General features: G+C 37.0%; 1 pseudogene; it reads right to left on the bottom strand.

Annotated features, from left to right (window-relative positions):
- Positions 1-11,368: 11,368 nt before the first annotated feature.
- On the bottom strand, positions 11,369-15,440 carry LOC149258111 (uncharacterized; annotated as a pseudogene).
- Positions 15,441-22,791: the final 7,351 nt, after the last annotated feature.

Here is a 22,791-nt window from a genome sequence, read left to right as displayed (position 1 = left end):
TTAAATTTTGATGTAATATTATTTTTTATAGTATCCTTGTTATAGATGATGATCCCTTCCTTTAGCTCCTAGTAGTCTAACCAAGACTGAGCATCCTTATGCCATTCTTACTACAATGAAAGGTTATTTTAGCTAGACTTAGAAGAAATTTTAGTTAACCACTTCTCTTCCACATTATTTAACCTCTTCTTGTACATATGATACTTAGTTATAGCGATGCTTTAAATGTGGGAAATGATTGCTTTTCTGAAAAGGATATGATAGGGTGTGTTTCCTTTAATCTCAAGATTATAGGTTATGTATGTATTTTGGATCTATTTTACCTTCTTCCACAAATCTCTAGAGATACTACATCCCTAGACCTCACATCCATAAAAATAATAGGGGTGAAAAAAGTTTCAAAGAGGGTTTTTTCTTTTTTCTTTTTAGATATGAGATCCAAAGATCCATATGATGATAACTTGACTAAACTGAGAAGGAGCCGTGAATCAGTTTGGTATATTCATGGATGTTAAAACTATTTTCATTAATTTTATTAACCGAAAGCATTACATGAACAGCTTAATAAATAATGACCAAAAGATAGAAAAGGTGAACAACAAGTAATAAGCAAACCAAAACATCACATCAACATATAACAACACATATTGACACTAGATATATGTGGAAACCCATAAAGGGAGAAAAACAAGATCTTATTATTGTTGTGATGCAAAGGCAAACTCCTACGCTTATTACATCTGATTTTCTGTAGGCTCCAACCTACATGAGGTTACTACCTTAATTTTCTGCAAGTTGTAACTGCAAGGAAGCTCCAACTCCCATATGTTTTCTATAGGCTACAACCCATAGGAGGCTCCTACCTCAACATGCACTAATATGATGTTTATCAAGCCACTACTTGAAATGAGAGTACCATCTCCTGATGCAAACAAGGAAAAACAATGTGTCGGTTTACTTGTTCATACTTTCTACATATCTCCACCTTCATTTCTGCATTTTCTTCCCTTCAAATTTGCTTCACATCAGCTTCATAAGTACTAGTAACTAATTCATACTAGCTCAATAAGCTCCCTCACATTCTCCCATCCTCTAACATCATCCATGCCTTCCATAATCACATATTTTATAAAGATAGTTTGTTGGTTGTTTGTATCCCACATAGGAATATGAAGTGAATAGGCTTGACTCTTTGCCTTCCACTCATTCATTTCCAAACTCTTCATATCTTGAATATTAGAACACAAAAATAAATAATCCATCCAATTTTAATTTTAGCCACATGCAATCATTAAATGCATCAACCTAATGCCAACTATTAGTCCTTACAATCTCCTAAGCTGAAAAGGAAATCGAGAAGGGTAACCTCAAACCACTTCAGCTTAGTAGCTAGCCCTACTGAACATGAGAGGGATCTCTCTAAGTCTCTTATCAGTGATATGACTTTAAAGCAAATGAGTTTTAGGCTAGATATAAGTATTTGTTTGTTTGTTTGTGAAAATTTGGGTTTTAGGGTTTGTTGAACTTAGAGTTTGGAGCCACAAATAGATCTAGGCTGTAGGAGTACAAGAGAAAATATGAGAAGAAGCTAGATATCAGAAGCCATGGTGTATTTGGAATATTGTCAGTGTAGTATAGAATAAAAAGTGTAGAAGAAACTAATGAGCATAAGTAGACATGATTTCATTAGCTTAGGAAGACTTAAACATAAGTATGAAAACCAGATAACAGAGCGTGAAAAACAAGAATTCTGGATATTTCACTGAAAGGAATCCATAGAAAGAAGAGATATCATGTGGATGAAGATGTCTTAACCATTAAAATACATATAGAATGAAATAAAGACACCATGAACTCACTGGGCTAGAGTTCCTTGATAATAGCTGCAACCTGTCTCTGTATTAGCTGAAAAGATGATTACATGCCAGCCTCCTTCACAAAATGTTCAACCTTCTTCTCCTTGAGAGAAATGAAACATATAGACTCTCCTACACCACTTTCCCACCTTCAGGAGTTGAATTCCTTGGTGGAGGAAATGAATCCAAGATTCTCTCAACCAACAGGTGAGAGTGAGACGGTGAAACTCAAACACTTCATGGAGAGTTTGTTTAGGAGTTTTCTTCTTTTATGAGGCCTAATAAGCATAAAAAAAACCTACAATGTACATTTATTCATGCCTACATCACCTATCCTTGAAACTAGAGCCATTACATAAATAGGTTTGACTTTGACCAAGTCAAACTGGAAACTAGAAATTTTACACAGTGAAATTTACAAATTAAAACACAGAAAAGTGCAGAAACACAACACTGACCTTGAGCTGATTTTGAAGTTCCTTCTGGGGTCAAAATTCAAACTTGAGAGAACGGTCAACTAGCCCTTCAAGTCTAGTTTCCAGAATAGTTGAATTTCAGAATTTAGACCATGGTAAGGCCTTCAAATATTCATTCTCCCAAGGTCACTCCAGAAGTGTAGCGCCTGTCAAAAAATGGTCCAGAATGCTAGTTTTTTACTACTTTTTTTCATTTTCTCCAAAACTCAGCCACCTCTGCAAAATACGAGAAAATGGGTTTTTAGAGGATGGAAAGAGCTTTCCAAAAATGTAGACCTTTCTTCAAATGGATGTCGGATGAAAAAGCGCATCGCCTTGGAGCAGCTAAATTTTTGAATTTAGACCAAAATTTCTCAAAAAACTTAACGTGCTCAGAATTTGCTCAAAATTGGATGGAAGGTATAAAAACATGTTTGTTAAAGCTTCATAGATTCTTCATCAAGCATCTCCAATTTTCCCTCATCCTTTTGGTCTTTTTTTTGCCTCCTTGAGCTTATTTTCAAGTTGCTTTACTTTAACATTGACGATCATGTTTTGAGCTTGGTAGTGGTGCTCCATGTGTTTGAGTAACTGATTATCCTTGTTTGCCTTCTAAAGGAGATTCTCCAAGTTTTCATTTACCCTATTTAGCAAATATTACTTATCTTGATGAACCTCAAAGGCAATCCTATCCTCTAGGTCAAGGTTTTCATTCAACAGAATGTGTTCTTGCTCTTCTTGCAAAGCTTTCTTAAGGCCTCTTGTTATTGGTCTTTTCCTCTTTCCTTTCCCTTTTGATCCTTCAGGCTCGCTTGATTCTATGATCTCTTTGCCCTTGCCAACCTACTCCAATAACTTGGCTTGTTCTTTTTTCATGATCAATTCCTTTGCTTTGAGCTGACTATTCTCCTGTTCAAGGAATGAAATGACATATTTTGCTCTTTCCATATTGATTGCAAGCTCCTTGATTTGATAGTCTTTATTTCTAATTGTTTGTAACAGGCTTGAAGTCTGATCCTCTGCCTCTGAATCAGTTAGCTCAAACTCATGCTCAACTATGTCTTTATCTTTAGTTGTCGGTCCCTGCTTTGTCGATGAAGAAGGCTTGGCCCCTTTCTCACCATGAGAAGTAAACACAACTCCTTTTCACCTCTGGTATGTTTTGGTCACCTCAGGTCTAGGTGCCTTGGGAACCTCCTCTGATTTGTTTGATAAACCTACTTCCATATGCTATGTCGATGTGTCTTGGTGATGGCTTGGTGAAGCAATCTCATTTCATTTTTGAAACCCTAGATGATAGGAAAGGGGAAAAACAGTGAGGGATGAGTGAAAAATGAAATGATGGGTTGGTGGAGTTGATACAATGGTAAATGAGGTTTGAAAGAGGTGGATATGGATTATGGAAAACTTATGAAAATTAGTGGAAGAGAAATTAAGGAACAATGTGCTTGTAAAGGGGAAAAAATAGAGTTTTAGGGAAAGTGCCCAAAACCCCTAGGAATGAACTAGGGTTTCAATCTTAGTGAGGTAAATTTATGTTTTGAGTTTGATTGACTGGTTTACATGGCATATCAAACATGTATAGAGGTGTAGGGTAAGATTTTACATGTTAAAATTCAAGAAAGGAAAATGGCCATGATCAACCCTGTCATTTTTGCATGAGAAATTCACTGAAAATCCCTAATTGAAGAAAGCTTTGGCATGAATTGATTTTGAAAATTAAAAAGGTAAGTAAGGTGGTGTACTTACTTGTAGCTCAACTTAGCATTGCAATAAAACAAGTGATCAAGCTTAAAAAATCAATTTGGGTGAGTTTATGGCAAATTTGAGGTACTCTGGCCCCAGCGCAGCGCAGTCTTCCTGAGCGCAGCACCTAAGCGCAGCGCCAACCTCTTGAGCAAAAAGCCATCTTCCAAACCACTTTTGGAGGCCCTAAGCAGTTCCAAATTGATAAATTGATTGCTTTTTGGAAAGATCTTGAAGTATCCTATAAGATAGACTCCTCAAACATGTAATTTGGAGACTTCATCAAGGAGAAAAAAGTGATTTTCCCAAGGTAACTCCAAAACCGAGGGTGTCTCTGACAAAAAAGCAGCTCCAACTTGCAGAGCACTTTTGGATGCCATCCACTAATCCAAATCATGATCCGAAGGTACCATTGGAAAGCATATGATGTATGATACACAATCGAGTCCTTAAGAACTGCCAACACCTGCTTCAAACCCCTCAACATCTGTCTTGAAGTCAAGCTATCTAGAAGTACAACAACTCTCTCGTAGCAAGTGTATTTTGGGCATTTCTTTCAGATCATAACACCTGTGCATAAAATGAAGGAGGTTTTTGTTCCTTGGACTATAATGGACAAAAACCTCTTTCATGTTTGTAAAGTATTCACTATTTGGTTGGAAACATATTTTGAAGCAAACACGTCCCTATGAGAAATGATGAGGCAAGGTAGTGTACTATAACATTGTCTTATTTGAAATAAAACATTACCTTTACCTTTATTTTTCTTTCCCTAGGCTGCTAACTCCCTTTACCCACTAAATCACATGATGGACATATTTTTAGCAACATATGGTATCATGATGACACATGGAATGAAACCCTAGATCATGACCTAAAATGAGGAATTTAACCATTTCATGACCCAAGACACTTAAATGAAGATATGATACCTCGAAGAATAAAATGACCATGATGAGTGATGAAGACCATTAGTAAGTGAAGGGATAATTAGTGACCTAGATCCAACAACCAGTGACTAAATTTTTATTTGAATACTCACTGAAACGACAAAAAATTGACTTCACACCCTAACAACACCTTCTAAGAGAATATTTGATCACTGGTGACAGCTTGAACTGACTGACACTAACATTGGCTCCAACTGGGGGTGGCAACTCCTTGGAGGTGTCAAGAACACCGTAGACCAAGTACCCTTATCCATTAGGCAATGGAGTTAACATGCAAATACTAAACTCAAACTAAAAACTGACTGACTAATTGACTGACTTGAGTATAAAAAACATGTTGACTGAACTTACTTATGGCAGAAAACCATCAAGATCTTAGGGCCTTCACTTCGGGCTTCAAATCCTGATGATAACTGCCCACCTTCTGAAGATGTATATACAATCATGTGTAATTATTCCTTAAGTGTAACCAATCCAGCAAATGGCTGCTTATTTGAATTCTGCTTGAATTTTCCTTGAGCAGGCAGAAGAAAAAAGAAAGTGGCAACTCAAATTTTCCACTGGATCCAATACATGTATTGGAAAACTTGGCAAATTCTTCCTCTATTGATGACTGCAATAAACTCACCAGAGGATCATGGAAAGCATGCAACATATGCTTTTCTGGATGATTTAAAACAGGAAAACAAACCTCATTCCAAACTGTTGATTTGTCTATGTGCTAAAACTGATCACCTTCATCAATGAATGTTGCAACATTGACCTTCATTACTGACTATAATGAATTTGCCACAGGATCCTGAAAATCACGAAAATTTGGCTCTTGATGATTTGGAGGAATCAAGAAACATCCTTCTATTGCAACTAGTCGCTCTCCATGATGAATTTTGGGAAGAGTGTGCTCTTGGTCTTCAAAAAATTTTGAACATATAGATGGACAAGTTTCATCTTGAAACAAAATTCAAGAAATGAAATATTTGAAGAGAAATCTGATTTACACTCCTCATCAATGTCTTGGTCTCCTAAACACTGCTGAATACCTTCATATAATTCAAGGGAATGAATGTGACCTTCATCAATTGATTGCTGGTCAATATTATCTTCGATCAAAGAAGACATCGTTTGCTGGAAGTTTCCCTTAATACAATTCTCTTCTGCAATATGATTCAGAACAAACTCTCCTCTTTCACTGCTCTTTTCTTGATCCTTGACAATCTAATAAGTTTCATTTTCAACTGCAGAAAGTGTTGTCTCTTGGAGATGTTATTGTGGATCATAAGATTGTTGTTCTTTTTCATTATTCTCCTCTTATTGATTAGTTTCAAGCTGCTGAATTTCTTCCTTAACCTCTGGCTGATCAATGTGTTGTGTTGCTTCCAAAATTGTTTTTTGTGGGGAATTTTTATCAGCATCTAGACAATATTCATCACCTATTTCTTCATCAATCAATGAGGACGCTATTGTGTGCTGAGCATGATGTTGTGTATCAAAGTGATTAGCTTCTTCAGATTGCTGCTGGAAGAGAAAATCATAGAAGGCTCCAATGATCTCTTCATCATCCATACATTCAATATCATCAGTACTTTTAAGATATGCAATAAAAACTTCACAATAATCACAACAACTTTGTAAAAGAGACTTCCCATAATGCTTGGAGAACACTGTGTGGGAATCTTTAAGAGAATATAAGCTACCTGGGTTTAACCCTTCATACCATGATCTTGCTTTCCCTTTCAGGGTAGCCATAAACATCTTCATCAAACAATCATCATGAAAACTAATCTCAAGCTTATGTATATGCCAGTGAAATTTGATTAGATGCAGAACATCCTCATCATGGCCATCCCACCCTTTAAACTTTGGCAACCATGTTTTCCAATCTATACAAGGAATACGATTTGGAAAACCAGGAGTATGAGCTTGATTCAGAGGAGCATACCTTCGAGCAGTTGAATCCATCTTGAAAAAAATTAAGACACCAAGAAGTTCTTCAAACTACTGGTTTTTTATCAGTGGAGTCGCCATGAAATTTCTGAACCTTTAGATTGTTCGACATGGGAGTTGGCAGGTGAAAGATGCATAGCTTTTCTTGTGTCTGATCATTGTTCACCATCAATAATCAGATTTGATCCTTGTCATTCTTTCCCAGGGAAGATATGATCTTTCATTCCCTAACAATGGCACCAAAAATGTTAGTCCTTACAATCTCCTAGGCTGAAAAGGGAATCGGGAAGGGTAACCTCAAACCACTTTAGCTTAGTAGCTAGCCCTACTGAGCATGAGAGGGATCTCTCTAAATCTCTTAGTGAAAATGTGGGTTTTAGGGTTTGTTGAACTTAGGGTTTGGAGCCGCAAATAGGTCTAGGTTGTAGGAGTATAGGAGAAAATTTGAGAAGGAGCTAGATATCAGAAGCTGTGGTGTATTTGGAATATTGTCATTTTAGTATAGAAGAGGAAGTGTAGAAGAAACTAATGAGCATAAGTAAACATGATTTCATTAGCTTAGGAAGACATAAACATAACTATGAAAACTAGATAACAAAGCTTGAAAAACAAAAATTTTGCATATTTCACTGAAAGGAATCCATAGAAAGAAGAGATATCATGTGGATGAAGATGTTTTAACCATTAAAACACAAATAGAATGAAGTACAAACAACAAGAACTCACTGGGATAGAGTTCCTTGAAAATAGCTGCAACCTGTCTCTATATTAGCTGAAAAGATGATTACATGCCAGCCTCCTTCACAAAAAGTCCAACCTTCTTCTCATAAAGAGAAATGATACATATAGAATCTCCTAGACCACTTTCCCAAATTTAGGGGTTGAATTCCTTGGTGGAGGAAATGAATCCAAGATTCTCTCAACCAACAGGTGAGAGTGAGAAGGTGAAACTCAAACACTTCATGGAGAGTTTGTTTAGGAGTTTGCTTCTTTTATGAGGCCTAATAAACATCAAAACAACCTACAATGTATATTTATTAATGCCTACATCACCTATCCTTGAAACTAGAGCCATTACATAAAGAGGTTTGACTTTGACCAAGTCAAACTGGAAACTAGAAATTTTACACAGTGAAATTTACAAATTAAAACACAGAAAAGTGCAGAAGCATAGCGCCAAATTTGAGCTAATTTTCAGGTGCTTTGTTGGGTCAAAATTCAATCTTGAGAGAATAGTCAACTAGCCCTTCAAGTCTAGTTTCTAGAACAGTTTGAATTTATGAATTTGGACCATAGGACGACCTTCACATATTCATTCTCCCAAGGTCACTCTAGAAGCGTAGTGCTTGTCAAAAAATGGTCCAGAATGCTAGTTTTTTACCACCTTTTTGCATTTTTCTACAAAACTAAGCCACCTCTACAAAATTTGAGAAGATGGGTTTTTACAGGATGGTAAGAGATTTCCAAAAATGTAGACCTTTCTTCAAATGGAGGCCTGAGGAAAAAGCGCAGCGCCAAGGCACTGCACTTGTGGAGCAACTAAATTTTTGAATTTAGACCAAAATTTCTCAAAAAATTTAATGTGCTCATAATTTTCTCAAAATTGGATGGAAGGTGTAAAAAACATGTTTTTTAAAGCTTCATATATGCTTCAGCAAGCATCTCCAAGTTTCCCTCATCCTTTTGGCCTTTTTTGGCCTCCTTGAGCTTATTTTCAAGTTGCTTTACTTTGACATTGGCGATCATGTTTTGAGCTTGGTAGTGTTGTGCCATGTGTCTGAGCAATTGATTATCCTTGTTTGTCTTCTCAAGGAGCTTCTCCAAGTGTTCATTTACCGTATTTATCCAATATTCCTTATCTTAATGAACCTCAAGGGCAATCCTATCCTCTAGGTCAAGGTTTTCATTTAGCAGAATGTGTTCTTGCTCTTCTTGCAGAGCTTTCTTGAGGCCTCTTGTTCTTGGTCTTTTCCTCTTTCATTTCCATTTTGATCCTTCAAGCTCACTTGATTCTATGATCTCTTTGTCCTTGCCAACCCGCTGCTATAACTTGGCTTGTTCTCTTTTCATGATCAATTCCTTTGCTTTGAGCTGACTATTCTCCTGTTCAAGGAATGAAATGACATATTTTGTTCTTTCCATATTGATTGCAAGCTCCTTGATTTGATAGTCTTTATCTCTAATTGTCTGTTGTAGGATTGAAGTCTGATCCTCTGCCTCTGAATCAATTAGCTCAAACTCATGCTCAACTGTGTCTTTATCTTTCGCTGTTGGTCCCTTCTTTTTCGATGAAGAAGGCTTGGCCCCTTTCTCACCATGAGAAGCAAACACAAGTCCTTTTCATCTCTGGTATGTTTTGGTCACCTCAAGTCTAGGTGCCTTGGGAACCTCCTTTGATTTGTTTGATAACCCTACTTCCATAGGTTGTGCTGACCTGTCTTGGTAATGGCATGGTGAAGCAATCTCATTTCATTTTTGAAACCCTAGATGATAGGAAAGGGGAAAAGACAGTGAGGGATGAGTGAAAAATGAAATGATGGGTAGGTGGAGTTGATAAAATGGTAAAGGAGGTTTGAAAGAGGTGGATATGGATTATGGAAAACTTATGAAAATGAGTGGAAGAGAAATGAAGGAACAATGTGCTTGTAAAATGGAAGAAATAGAGTTTTTAGGGAAAGTGCCCAAAACCCTAAGGAATGAACTAGGGTTTCACTCTTAGTGAGGTAAATTTATGTTCTGTGGTTGAATGAGTGGTTTAGATGGCATATCCAACATGTATAAAGGTGTATGGTAAGATTTTACATGTTAAAAATCAAGAAAGAAAAATGGCCATCATCAACCCTATGATTTTTGCATGAGAAATTCACTAAAAAATCTTAATTGAAGAAAGCTTTGGAATGAATTGATTTTGCAAACTAAAAAGGTAAGTAAGTTGGTGTACTTACTTGTAGCTCAGCTTAGGATTGCAATAAAACAAGTGAGCAAGCTTAAAAAATCAATTTGGGTGAGTTTCTGGCAAATTTGAGGTACTTTGGCCCAAGCGCAACATAGTGTTCCTAAGCGCAACACCAGCCTCCTGAGCGCAACGTAGTGTCTCTGAGCGCAACGCCATTTGCCAAACCACTTTTTGAGGCCCTAAACTACTCCAAATTGAGAAATTGATAGCTCGTTGGAAACCTCTTGAAGTTGGCTATAAGATAGACTCCTCAAGCATGCAACTTGGACACTCCATCAGGGAGAAAATGTGATTTTCCAAAGGTCGCTCCAAAACCTAGGGTGTCTCTAACAAAAGAGTAGCTCCAACTTGAAGAGCACTTTTGTATGCCTTCCACTAATTGAAATCACGATCTGAAGGTACCATTGGAAAGTGTAGGACGTCTTCTACACAATAGAGTCCTTAAGAACTACCAACACATGTTCCAAACCCCTAAAAAACTGTCTTGAAATCAAGATGTCTAGAAGAGCAGAGACTCTCCTGTAGCATGTGTATTTTGGAATTTCTTTCAAATCATAACACCTGTGCATAAAATAAAGGAGATTTTTGTTCCTTGGACTATAATGGACAAAAACCTCTTCCACTTTTGTAAAAGTATTCTCCTTTTGGTTGGAAACATATTTTGAAGCAAACATGTCCCTATGAGAAATGATGAGGCGAGGTAGTGTACTATAACATTATCTTATTTGAAATAAAACATTAGCTTTACCTTTATTTTGCTTTCCCTAAGTTGCTAACTCCCTTTACCACTGAATGACATGATGGACATGTTTTTGGCAACATATGGTATCATGATGACACATGGAGTGAAACCCTAGACCATGACTTAAAATGAGGAATTTAACCACTTCATGACCCAAGACACTTAAATGAAGATATGATACCTCGAAGAAGAAAATGATCATGATGAGTGATGAAGACCATGAGTAAGTGCAAGGAGTAGCAGTGACCTAGACACAACAACCAGTGACCAATTTTTTATTTGAAGACTCACTGAAATGACAAAAATTTGACTTCACACCCTAACAACACCTTGTAAGATCATATTTGATCATTGGTGACAGGCTGAACTGATTGACACTAACACCAACATCAAAAACCAATATTTATCATTAATGCATCACAACAATATTTGCCTTTTCCTTGGATTCTTGCCTTTGCATCACAACAATTCAGCTCAATCAACCAATTTCACATCAGAACAAATTCTTCAATATATCAATATCAACAACATCATTAAAACTTTTCAATGTATCACAACTCCTCCTCCTTCTTCTCCTCCTTTGCATTCCTGATCTTGTTCATTAGTGTATACATTGCCTTGTTGTTTCTCATTTACCTATTGTTTCTCCTTCATTGATCCTTTTTGTTGCTCCTTTGCCTTTGCTGCTCCTTCATTCTTCCTTTTTGTTGCTCCTTTGCCTATTGTTTCTCCTTCATTGTTCCTTGATGTTGCTCTTTTTCTACTTGTTGCTGCTTGCTGCTCCTTTTGCCTTGCTGCTCTTCTGTTTCTCATGCCTTGCTACTGCATACCTTGCCTCTACCCCTTGCTTGTTTCTCCTTTTCTTTTTGCTCTTGTGTTGTTCCTCTGCCATCAATGGAAACAGTGCCAACAATCTCCCCCTTTGGCATTGATGGAAAAGCACTCATCCTCCCCCTTTTGTCTCGAGTATTGATAAATTAGCCTCCATCCCACATCAATGGCAAGGGGGTCTAAAAATAAAAATTTCCCATAATGATGTTTATATAGGTGCCCAATTCTTTGAACAAATACTTTGACAAGCATAAGTCGGTTAAGTTTGAAGCTTCTAGCAATTAGAGGTTCAATAATCATAACATAATTCTGAGGTGATCTCCAATAAAATTTCTGGATAGTTGGAGTAAACAAATAACATACTGTAAGAAATATTGTGGGGCATATAGATAAAGAAATAGATTCCTGAGAGGAGAGGACCAACTACACAAAATAATCAATACATTCTCTCTTTAGAACTGAGTGTTATGTCTAAAGAAATTCCCCCAAGTGATTCTTTCATCTTAGGCATTATTGAATATCCCCTGAACATTTAAAGAAATAATGCAACATATTGATGACATTTTTTTAGATATAAGCCTTTTCCCTAAAAACATCCTCTTTAGAGAAGATTTTGCAAGGCACCATTCTCCTATAAAATGATCATACTCTAGTTAAATTCATGCAGAAATCCTGACCATCATGAATCATGCTCCTCCTTCAATCTTGATAGACATAAGCTCAAATTAATTGTGTATTTGAGGAGATCATCTCAAAGAATTTTGAATCTTCCAAGAGAAAACCCTTCCATGCATCTTTCAAATTAATCTTTCAATATCAATTCGAGGTTTCAAATACTAATCAATGTAGGGCAGACTCTGAAAAAAAAACACAAATGATATCAACGATTTTCAAGCCTTCAATCATCTTCAAAGGGAGCTACTGCTTCCCACCTTTTTCACATGATGGCTTTGGAGCACCTATATATGCATGCATAATCTTCAATTTCCCTTTCCAATATCATATACCATGCCATTGTAACCCTTTGATGCAGTTACCTATTCCAGAGTAAAAAAAATACTGGATTTGTTTTTTCTCCAGTAGACCCACAATCATAGACTTGCATATGCCTAAGAGACCATAGTAATTCACAGGGATATAGTGAAAATTCGTGATGATCAATGGTAGAGAGTCTTCTCTCATGGCTACATCACACAATGGGCTGCAATGTATCCTCAAGATATAGATGCAATGTTTTATGCTCATTTTGTGAATGAAGTTGTTGCCTTGGCTCCTCTCCTTGAAAAATTGCGATCTATTGTAGGAAAGAAAGAATTCATTGTTGTATCAAGAGGCTCATTATGTCCATGTGAAGAGGTGGCTTTGGCTCTACGATGGAAAAAAGCAGTTTGTCATGAGGGACGCTTCAGAATATCTGATTTGGATCTTAATTCGATTTCAGAATCATCACATTCTGAGGTTTCTCTCATCCAGTCAACCTATGCAAGCATGAAAGGGCTTCTTAGAATCCATAATCCTTCTCTGATCATTACTGTAGCTGACATTGATGTAAAGGTCAGGGATGCATTGATACTGGCTGCCTCAAGTAATCAGAATGCATCTACATTGATCCAATTGCCAAGATCGATTGTGCCTAAAGTGCTCTGGATAGCTGATTTGAGGTCCACAACTCTAAAAAGTAAAAGATCTCCTCACCCACTTGAAGGAATTAGCTATTTTTCATACTGAGCCCTTCAAATCTCCTTGTTTGTTCATGTTAAATTTATGTATTACCAGGGTGAGCGATATTATATATAATTAAGTCTCATCGAAAGATTTTTTTTTTTTCAACAACAGGTAGATATGCATTGATGTTGTATAGTGGAGTTCCTAGCCTCTGCACTTCTTCAAAAACATGGCCTCTCTTCTGTTCAGCACACCATATATACCACCAAGTTCATTCTTAGGAGCCTGAATCTCAACAAGATATACTGACTCAAGAAGTCATGGTTTAGTAGTAAGTTGAGATGCATACATAACCCTTTGCCTATTGGGATAATATGGCCACTTCCTCTATGGATTTCATCAGTGTGCAAAACCATGTCACAACCCTCAAAGAAAATATCACACATGTTTTCTTCTACAAGAGAACCTTCCTTAGAATCGGAATGCAACAACCACAAAATATTTAATACTTGAATGAAATTATGTAGTGCATTACAACAATTCATACACTAGAGAGTGCTCAAATGTGTGAACAACGTTATATATTTATTATAGAGCAACGAGAAAGAGGATTTAATGACAATTAGGGTTTTGTTTCCTTAGTATTCAAATCCAACGTTAATATTCAATTTCATCTTGATAAATTACAATGCCTTCAATAAATAAATATCAAAGTGTATCGACCTTTTTTTTTAAATTTTGATGGACACGTTTGTGGACCAAGAAAGCTCAAAGTTTGTCTGCACCATTTTGTGAGCTTCATCCAACAATTTTCCTTCGGTGTAAATCTATGTTGCAGATTGAATTGATTGTTACAAGTATAATCAATTATTGTTTGAATCCAGAAAAATCCTTGGAAGGAGAATCCTCAACAACATTTCTTTCTTGATTGCTTCAGTGTGATTGCTCGATCGGAATGCAACAATTTCTTCTATCAGTTATGATTGTATGTGTTTCCATTATTTCCTAGTGAATTATCATCTGCATCTTGAAGGCTATCATTTGAAGCCAATGATTTTCCTTCCTGGAATTTTGAATAACTTCATTCATAACATCAAGGTTCTTACGAGGGACAATGCCCTTGTCATAGTAATCTAACCTTTCCTCAACCTGCCCTTGAAGTTTCTCACCAAATATATTTGTATTCACCTGAGAGAAACAATCAATTCGATAAGTTATGGAATATTTATTTTCCAGGTAACATGTTATACGCCCTTTATTTTGATTAGAGGCCCTCCCAATAAAAAAAAATGAAAAATAAGACCATATTTTGGAGCTTTTCCATGTGTTTTAATTGCCCTAAAAAGAACCTTCTTAGCACCAAGAATATGAAGAGTTGATGTTGGACATTTTGCAAGATTTGTAAGGCTTCCAGCATGAGATATCAATAGAGCACCCACCATTTCACCAATCACACTTGCAAGGTTTAGAGCAATATCTTGCAACTTTGACATAATATGAGAATGAAGCTTCTTTCAATATTCTGAAAGTTCTATAACCATCTGTGCAAATTGCTCAATGTTTATTAAGTCAATTGGAGATATGTCTCGACCCATGGAAGCCTTAGCATCCTCAATAATATCCTTATTTGTCTTCATCACCAGTGATATATTTCAACTTAGATATGGCATCCTCTGACAAAGTGGACTTGTCCTTCACATATTTTTCTACTCTTACATAGATATAGTTGCCATTGATAATCTTGACCAGCTTGGGAAAATTCCATTAGTACCAATCCCTTACTCTCATGTAGAAGGTATTTATGTCTTTGTCCAAGGTATCAAGAAGAAAAATTGCATGTATAATCATGTTATCCACTCTATTGACATCTGCTTCCTTTAGATTCTTGATGAATGTGTGAATATGAAGGCAGACTCCACGAACAAGCTCCAAAACAAAATCATTTCTATGGTAAGGAATTTTCATAACTTCAAAAATTTGAGAGCCTAACTTTGGCTCTCATATTCCCAAGTTGAATTTTGGCTTTTTCCTCCCCTTGAATTTTGTCAAGTTTAGCTCCAACAAGTTTCTCAACTCATCTATCAATAGTCCTTCAAATAAAACATTGCACTGTTGTAAAGCACCTAATGCAGAACTAAATGGTTTAATTGCAAAAAACTTCAAAGCCTTCCCAAAACGATTAATATCAATGACAAAGTTCTGAACAACTTTTATGCTCTGTCCAATTTCATCTAATCCACGGGCCTCAAATAATCCATACCCACATGCAAATTCAAATAGAAAATATAGAGCCATTTAAGAGTGAGCTTTCTGGCACGTGATAATAAACTAGAAGTTGAATACAATTATAACAATATGCAGCATCCATTCCTTCCCATGCTCTGTGCTGCTCTTGAGATCAAATTTGGTCTTCCCCTCTTCTCCAGGGTTTTGTTAAAAACCCTGCCCTAGCTTGCTATTGTGCTTTTGCTTAGTGCATGTCCCATTTAACTAATCTATAATTGTAAGCTCTTTCACTAAACCTTTTGTGTGAATTTTATTCAACAACCAAAAACCTCCGCCTGTGAGATGTATCTCCTTTGAAGAAAAGTGCATCCAAGTTAGGGAGTTAGGCTTCACTACTACCCGATTTCTTGAGCACTTGAAATGAATAAAATGAAAGTGCTAAGTGTTGTAGGGAGTTAGGCTTCACTACTACCCGATTTATTTAGTACCTGGTGCTAATGAATTTGGAGTTAGCGAGTGATCCAAAATGGATCCAAAACACCCTCTAAGTCTTCAAAATAAAAAAACTATCGCATAAGGAAAAACCTTACAAAAGGTGGAAAACACTATCGGGAGAGAAAAACATGAAGAAATGGCCAAAAACAGAGTTATCTGAGGATTGGATAGTGATGCATAGGAGCCATCGGATTTGGTCGATCAATGGTCCAGATCCGATCAACGTATCACAATCGACGGAGGCTATCGGAGGCTATTAGAGGCTACCATATGAAATATGTGATAACGATCAACCCGGGTCAACAAGGACCATCGATCAAGCATGCAGATCAATGGCCCAGGTTAACTCGCAATTTTGCAATCGAGAGATTACAAAGGAACGCTTACAAATGGCCTGGGGTCTATGCGATATGCGATTGCAATCAATCACATCACAATATCACGTCGAAGTAATACAACGGAGCGGGGACGATATAAATATGACTTGTGATAGCCAGACCTGATGGGGTTATAGATGATATTTAACATATTTTGAGATCCAGAAAACGACATTTTTCTATGTATTTCGCATTTTTGCCAAATAAATGAAATACAAAGGAAACACACCCGATGCGATGAAAACAGACTCGAAAGGGATATATATGCAGTTTTATCTCATTTGAGTTCCATAATAAGCAGGATTTCGGGTGGACCATAGGCAGTAAGTGGTATTGGCCAGGCTCCGCACGAGCCCATACACTGGCTGCCACGTGGCTAGGCGTCGGAGAGAGAAAACCACCCTTTTGAGGTAGTTAATCCATGTACGCATAAGCGACCCAAAATAAATCTCAACCGTTGGATCAAGATCACTGAGATCAATGGTGGATATACAATAGCAATATAAAGATGGATCTGAAGGGAATATATGGCTGAATTAATGATTTTTGAAGTCCGATAGACCGTGTTTGGGCAGATTTTCCTGTGTTTTAGTGTATTTCTCTATGTAAACAGAGAATAACTATTCTGATGATTTCAAAGGCATCAATGATCCTTCCGTTACGGAAAAGATGGTCACCATCCCTGAAGGTGTTTAGCAATGATTGCTAATGCTCAGAGGGGGGTTTGAACGGACAAAGGCCAAAAGCCAGAGAGCCCAGAAGAGGAAATGAATAGACAGTGCTCATTGGCTTAAAAGCCACAGAATGACAGAGACAGCGGCAAGCAGTGTTGAGACAGAGAGAAAACAAAGCCATAGAAGGAGAGAAAGAGTCTGTGTACTCAGAGAGGCTTGAGAGATTCAAGCAAACTGCTGCTATTTTGTATCTGTTGTGTTGAGACTCAATTTGAGCTCACATTTTGTAAAACTCTTCTCTCGAAGACATAATAGAGAGGTCACCACTGAAGGCTGGACCAAGAGACATAGCCCAAGAGTTTTGGGTGAACTCTAGATTAAACTTGTTGTGTTATGTGTGTTTTTCTATTATGTTTCTTTAACTGCTTCATTGTCTATGTTATTCACAATCTTATCGATCCATTGCACTAAGTAATATAGGCAAATCCATGCACATGAGTCTATAATACCTTAATATTAGTCTAAGATCTGATTTACAGGTCAAGTGGTATCAGAGCTTTAGGTTTGCTAAGTTTAGACAAGCTTGTGCTGGATTGTTGAATGCTAACTAGGTCAAAGCTCAAACTAGGAGAAGGAGAACTTGTTGAGGCTAATCCAGAATTTGGAAGAGTCTATCCTAGGAGGAGAATGGTAGAATGAACCCCATTAGAATCAGAATCTCAGTTCATGGACAATTTCATGACCATGAGAGCCATGGTGGAAGAAATGTATTGAGAATTTAAGAAAGGTCCAGGTGATAGTAAATCAACCTCCAAACAAGACCAAGGAGCAGAGGAACCTTCTCTAGATGCCCCGAAGGGAAAAGGAAAAGGGGAAAAGCTTCCTCCATCATATCCTCCACCATCACCTCCATCATCCTCATCTCCTAGCCCTGAAAAGAAAAATAAGAAAACATTTGTGATTAAATTAGATGTGAAATTTGATCCAATCTATGATGGAGAATTAAATGCAGAAAAGATAGATAACTAGATTAGACAAATTGATGTGTATTTCAGGGTGCAGAACATTGATTTGGAGAGGAGAAAGAATCAGCTGGCTAGCCTTTGCCTTGGAGGGACTGCCCTAGTGTGGTGGGAAGGTAGGACACAAGCTGATTTGAAGAAGCCTAGTAAAATTCTTTCTACCTGGAATGAATTTGTTTCTGCCATTAAAATACAATTCTATCCACTAGCTTATATGAAGCAAGCAATGATGAGTTGGCAAGATCTTCGCCAATTAAAGGGACAAAGTGTACAAAACTATACCTGGGAATTTAGAAAAAGAGCTTTAACTCTAGGCATTTCTCTAGACTCACTTGAAACTTTGCTGAAGTATATAGGTGGTATACATAGCTATTTGAGGCACACTGTTCTCATGTTTAATCCCACTAGCCTAGATGATGTATCAAGTCAGGCTATACATCTAGAGGCTAGAGGCAAGAATGTGAACACAGAGATTGGGGGATCATCAAAACCCTCTGCAAGCAAGAACAAGGTAAAGAAGAAGCAAAAATGGAAGGAGAGGAAGAAAAACACTATACAAAAAGACAAACCTTTATGCACTCACTGCAAGAAGGATGGGCATGATGATGAACACTACTGGTCTTTGCATTCGGAGCTGAAACCCAAGGAGTTTGGTGGTAAGAAGAAGAAGAATGCTTCTGCTATTCAAAAGGATTTGGGGTCAGACTCAGGTGATGAAACAACATTCACAGCCACAGGTATAAAAGGTCAAAATTCTAAAGCATATACAAATAATTCTGCACAATCTATTGATAATGAATATAATGAGAGGAAAAGACATGAGCTTTTTCATATTAGAGTTATTTCCAAGCATCAAAAGTTTGATACTTTATTTGATAGTGGTTCACAAGTACACTTGATTTCTGAAACAACTGTAAATAAGTTGGGCTTACTAACAACACCTCACAAGAAGCCATATCCATTAGGTTGGGTATGTGATAAAGAAAAGCTACAAGTGACTAGACAATGTAAACTTAGGTTTTCTATTGGGTCAACTTTTGTAGACGAGGTTGAGTTGGATATAGTTCCCTTGGATATATGTGGTATTTTTTAGGAAGTCCTTACTTATATGATAGAAAATCCATTTTCTATAGAACTAAAAATAAGTATCAACTCACAAAAGATGGAATATAATATATTGTAAGAGCTCATCAGCTCAAAAATAACTACGCTCTCATAAACTCAGGGCAGATGAAAAGAATTGTAAATTCATGCAAGCAATTTTTACTAATGGTTGTAAAGGAAAAGACCCCTGATAAAACCAATGCATTTGAAGGCTGTGATGCTAAACAGAAAGCTAATTTAGAGAAAGTTGTTTCAAAATATGATATCCTATTTCAAGAACATAAAGGTTTCCCACCCAAAAGGGAAATAGTACATGATATTCATTTGCAACAAGATGCTCCATTGCCTAACATCAGAATGTATAGGTTATCTGCTTTATAGAATGCAGAGATCAAGAAGTAGGTACAGGAGCTGCTCGATAAAGGGTTCATAAGGCCAAGCACATCACCATGTGGATCTCCAATTGTGTTGGTGAGAAAGAAAGATGGCTCGTGGAGGATGTGCATTGATTACATAGCACTGAATAAAATAACAATCAAGAATCATTATCCTCTTCCTCGCATTGATGATCTATTAGATCAGCTGAAAGAAGTTGTTTACTTTTCCAAGTTGGACTTGTGTAGTGGCTATCATCAAGTCAGAGTAACAGAACAAGATGCATGGAAGACTGCTTTCAAAACAAAGCAAGGGCTATATGAATGGCTAGTTATGCCTTTTGGCCTAACTAATGCTCCTCCCACTTTCATGAGAGTTATGAATGATGTACTCAAACCTTTTATTGATGATTTTGTAATTGTATATTTAGATGACATTCTTGTTTTCAGTAAAACATGGGAAGAACATTTGAAGCATGTAAAGCAGACTCTAGATGTTTTGAAAAGAGAAAATCTCTATGTGAAATTATCAAAATGTGAATTTGGCAAAACATCTTTAAATTATTTGGGTCATATTGTAGGGGGTGGTGAATTGAAGATAGATCCCTCTAAGGTTGAAGTCATTGTGAACTAGCCTAAACCCAAATCTGCTACAGAAGTTAGGAGCTTCCTATGAGCAACACAATATTGGAGAAATTTTATTGTTAACTTTTCCTTGATTGCAGCTCCCTTACATGCTTTAACAGGATTGAACAAGGTGTTTCAGTGGGGAGGCAAACAGCAGAAAGCCTTCGACACCTTGAAACAAAAAATTAGTACAACACCAGTACTAGCACTGCCAGATCTTCAATGACCATTTGAGATTGAAATAGATGCCAGTGACTACGCCATGGGAGCAGTGTTGATGCAACATGGTAAACCCATATGTTATCATTCTGAGACATTTAATTCTGCAGTAGTTAATTATCCCACATATGATAAAGAATTGTATGCATTAGTGCAAAGTGTCAAAAAGTGGAAACGTTACCTATAGGGCAAAGAAGTAATTATACATACAGATCATCAACCACTTCAATATTTCCACTCACAAACTAAATTGCAGCAATCAAGACACTATAGGTGGATGGGTTTTCTACAACAGTTTCATCTTGTCATCAGATATAAGAAGGGCATACATAATAAGGTTACAGATATGTTATCTAGACCAATCATAAATGCATCTACTATACTTAAGCATAACTTAGTATTGCATGAAAGCTACATTGAACAATATGCTCAAGATGTAGATTTTAAAGATGTATATGCAACTTTAAGTCATAGCAAATAAGTAGAAGAATTGGATTATCATGTTAAGGACCAACTCTTATATCATTTGGGAAAGTTATGCATTCCTCAAACTGAATGAGTTAACATAATCCGAGAGGCACATACTTCTCTAATATCAGGTCATTTTGGTGTAAGTAAAATAGTTGCACAGTTGCAAAGGTTCTATTATTGGCCAAGAATGCATGAAACAGTTTCTAGATATATAAAAGGGTGTACCATATGTGCTACAAGCAAGCCCAGTAATAGAAAATTAGGTTTGTACACTCCACTTCTAGTTCCTTCTCGTCCTTGGGAAAGTGTTTCCATGGACTTTGTTAGGGGATTGCCAGAATCTAGAAAGGGTGATGATTACTTATATGTTATTGTGGATAGGTTCAGCAAAATGTGTATTTTAATACCTTGTAACAAGCAGATTACAACTAAAAAAATAGCAAAGTTGTTCTTTCAGCATGTATGGGTTCATTTTGGGTTACCCATTTCTATTGTATCTGATCGAGATTCCTGATTTGTTGGGAAGTTTTGGTCAAGTCTATGGGAGTTGATGGACACCAGATTGAAGAAGAGAACAACATTTCATCCACAAACAGATGGCCAAATAGAGGTGGTCAATAGGACAGTGATCTAATTGCTCAAGGGCTATTGCAGCAAGCATCCCAAGCTTTGGGATGAGCATTTGTGTTATGTGCAACATGCTTACAACCATGCCAAGCACTGTTCTACACATAGATCTCCTTTTGAGACATGCTTTGGTTTTACACCAAGGTCTCCCTTGGATTTTGTCTTTGGAAAAGACATAACAGTTGATGGACATAGTGATGTGGACAAAGCAACCAAGTTCATTGAACAGATCCAAGAAATTCACCAGGCAGTGTAGGAACAACTAGAAAGAAGCCAGGCCAAGTACAAGACAAGGCATGATAAGCATCGAATTGAGCATAGCTTCCAAGTTGGTGATCAAGTTTGGCTATACATCAGCAAAGACAGAATGCAAGGTGAAGGTAAGAAGCTGAAGCCAATAAGGTATGGGCCTTTCAAGATACTTGAGAAAATTGGTGAAAACGGTTTTCACCTTGATTTACCAGCTTATATGCATATATATTCAGTCATTAATGCAGAGAACTTGAAACTATACAAACCTTCATTGATCGAAGATCCCGAAGAGTAGAGTCAGTTACCTTCTATTGATGTTCTTTTGCTTGAATATCTCAGTGAGTTGCAGGAAGATACAGTTCTGGACAGGAAGGTGAGAACTACGCATAGAGGGGATGTTGAGTACGTTAGAATCAAACTCAAAGGTTCAAAACCAAGCAGTGCAAGATGGATAGAGGTTGGACAAGTGAGGAAGCTATATCCTCACTTGATTGATGCTTAAAAACCAACTTTTGGTGGTCCAAAAGCTCTTTCAGTGGGAAGGCATGATCCAAAATGGATCCAAAACACCCTCTAAGTCTTCAAAATAAAAAATTATCGCATAAGGAAAATCCTTAAAAAAGGAGGAAAACACTATCAGGAGAGAAAAACATGAAGAAATGGCCAAAAATACAGTTATCAAAGGCTTGGACAACGATGCATAGGAGCTCTTATCTCAAAATCAGGCCTTGGAAGGCCGCAGACCAGGAAGACTTCAAGTAATTGTTTCAAACCAATCTTTTAGCTAAGGCTTAGCCTCCTTAGCTTGAGAGGGCTCTCTCAAAGGATTAAAGGTTTTGTGATTATGATTAAGATGGCTAACTCTTTGTGAAACAAATAGGAATGAGGCTGGTGAAATCAAACTTAACAAGCATCCATTGGGCTTATGGAGTCATATGTCATTTAGCATTAACAGTAGAAATGGCTTTGCAATAAAATCAAGGCATTCAGATTTCAATGTAAACAGGGTACACCAAACATAAAAGGACAATCTATGAGTATATGAAGGAAATTAGAACACTGCAAGTGATTTCTAAGAAATCAAATACTCATAATACTATAGACAACATGAAAAGACAACAAGAGGAATTCATACATTGAAGTCTCTATGATTCTTGAGCAATAGAAGCTAGTATTGT

This window comes from Pinus tabuliformis, chromosome 6 (assembly GCF_031772625.1).
Source record: "Pinus tabuliformis cultivar Carrire ecotype Pingquan chromosome 6, CPIR1, whole genome shotgun sequence".
Lineage (NCBI taxonomy): Eukaryota > Viridiplantae > Streptophyta > Pinopsida > Pinales > Pinaceae > Pinus > Pinus tabuliformis.
Note: the sequence above shows the minus strand (reverse complement) of the source record. Positions and strands in the feature narration are given on the sequence as shown.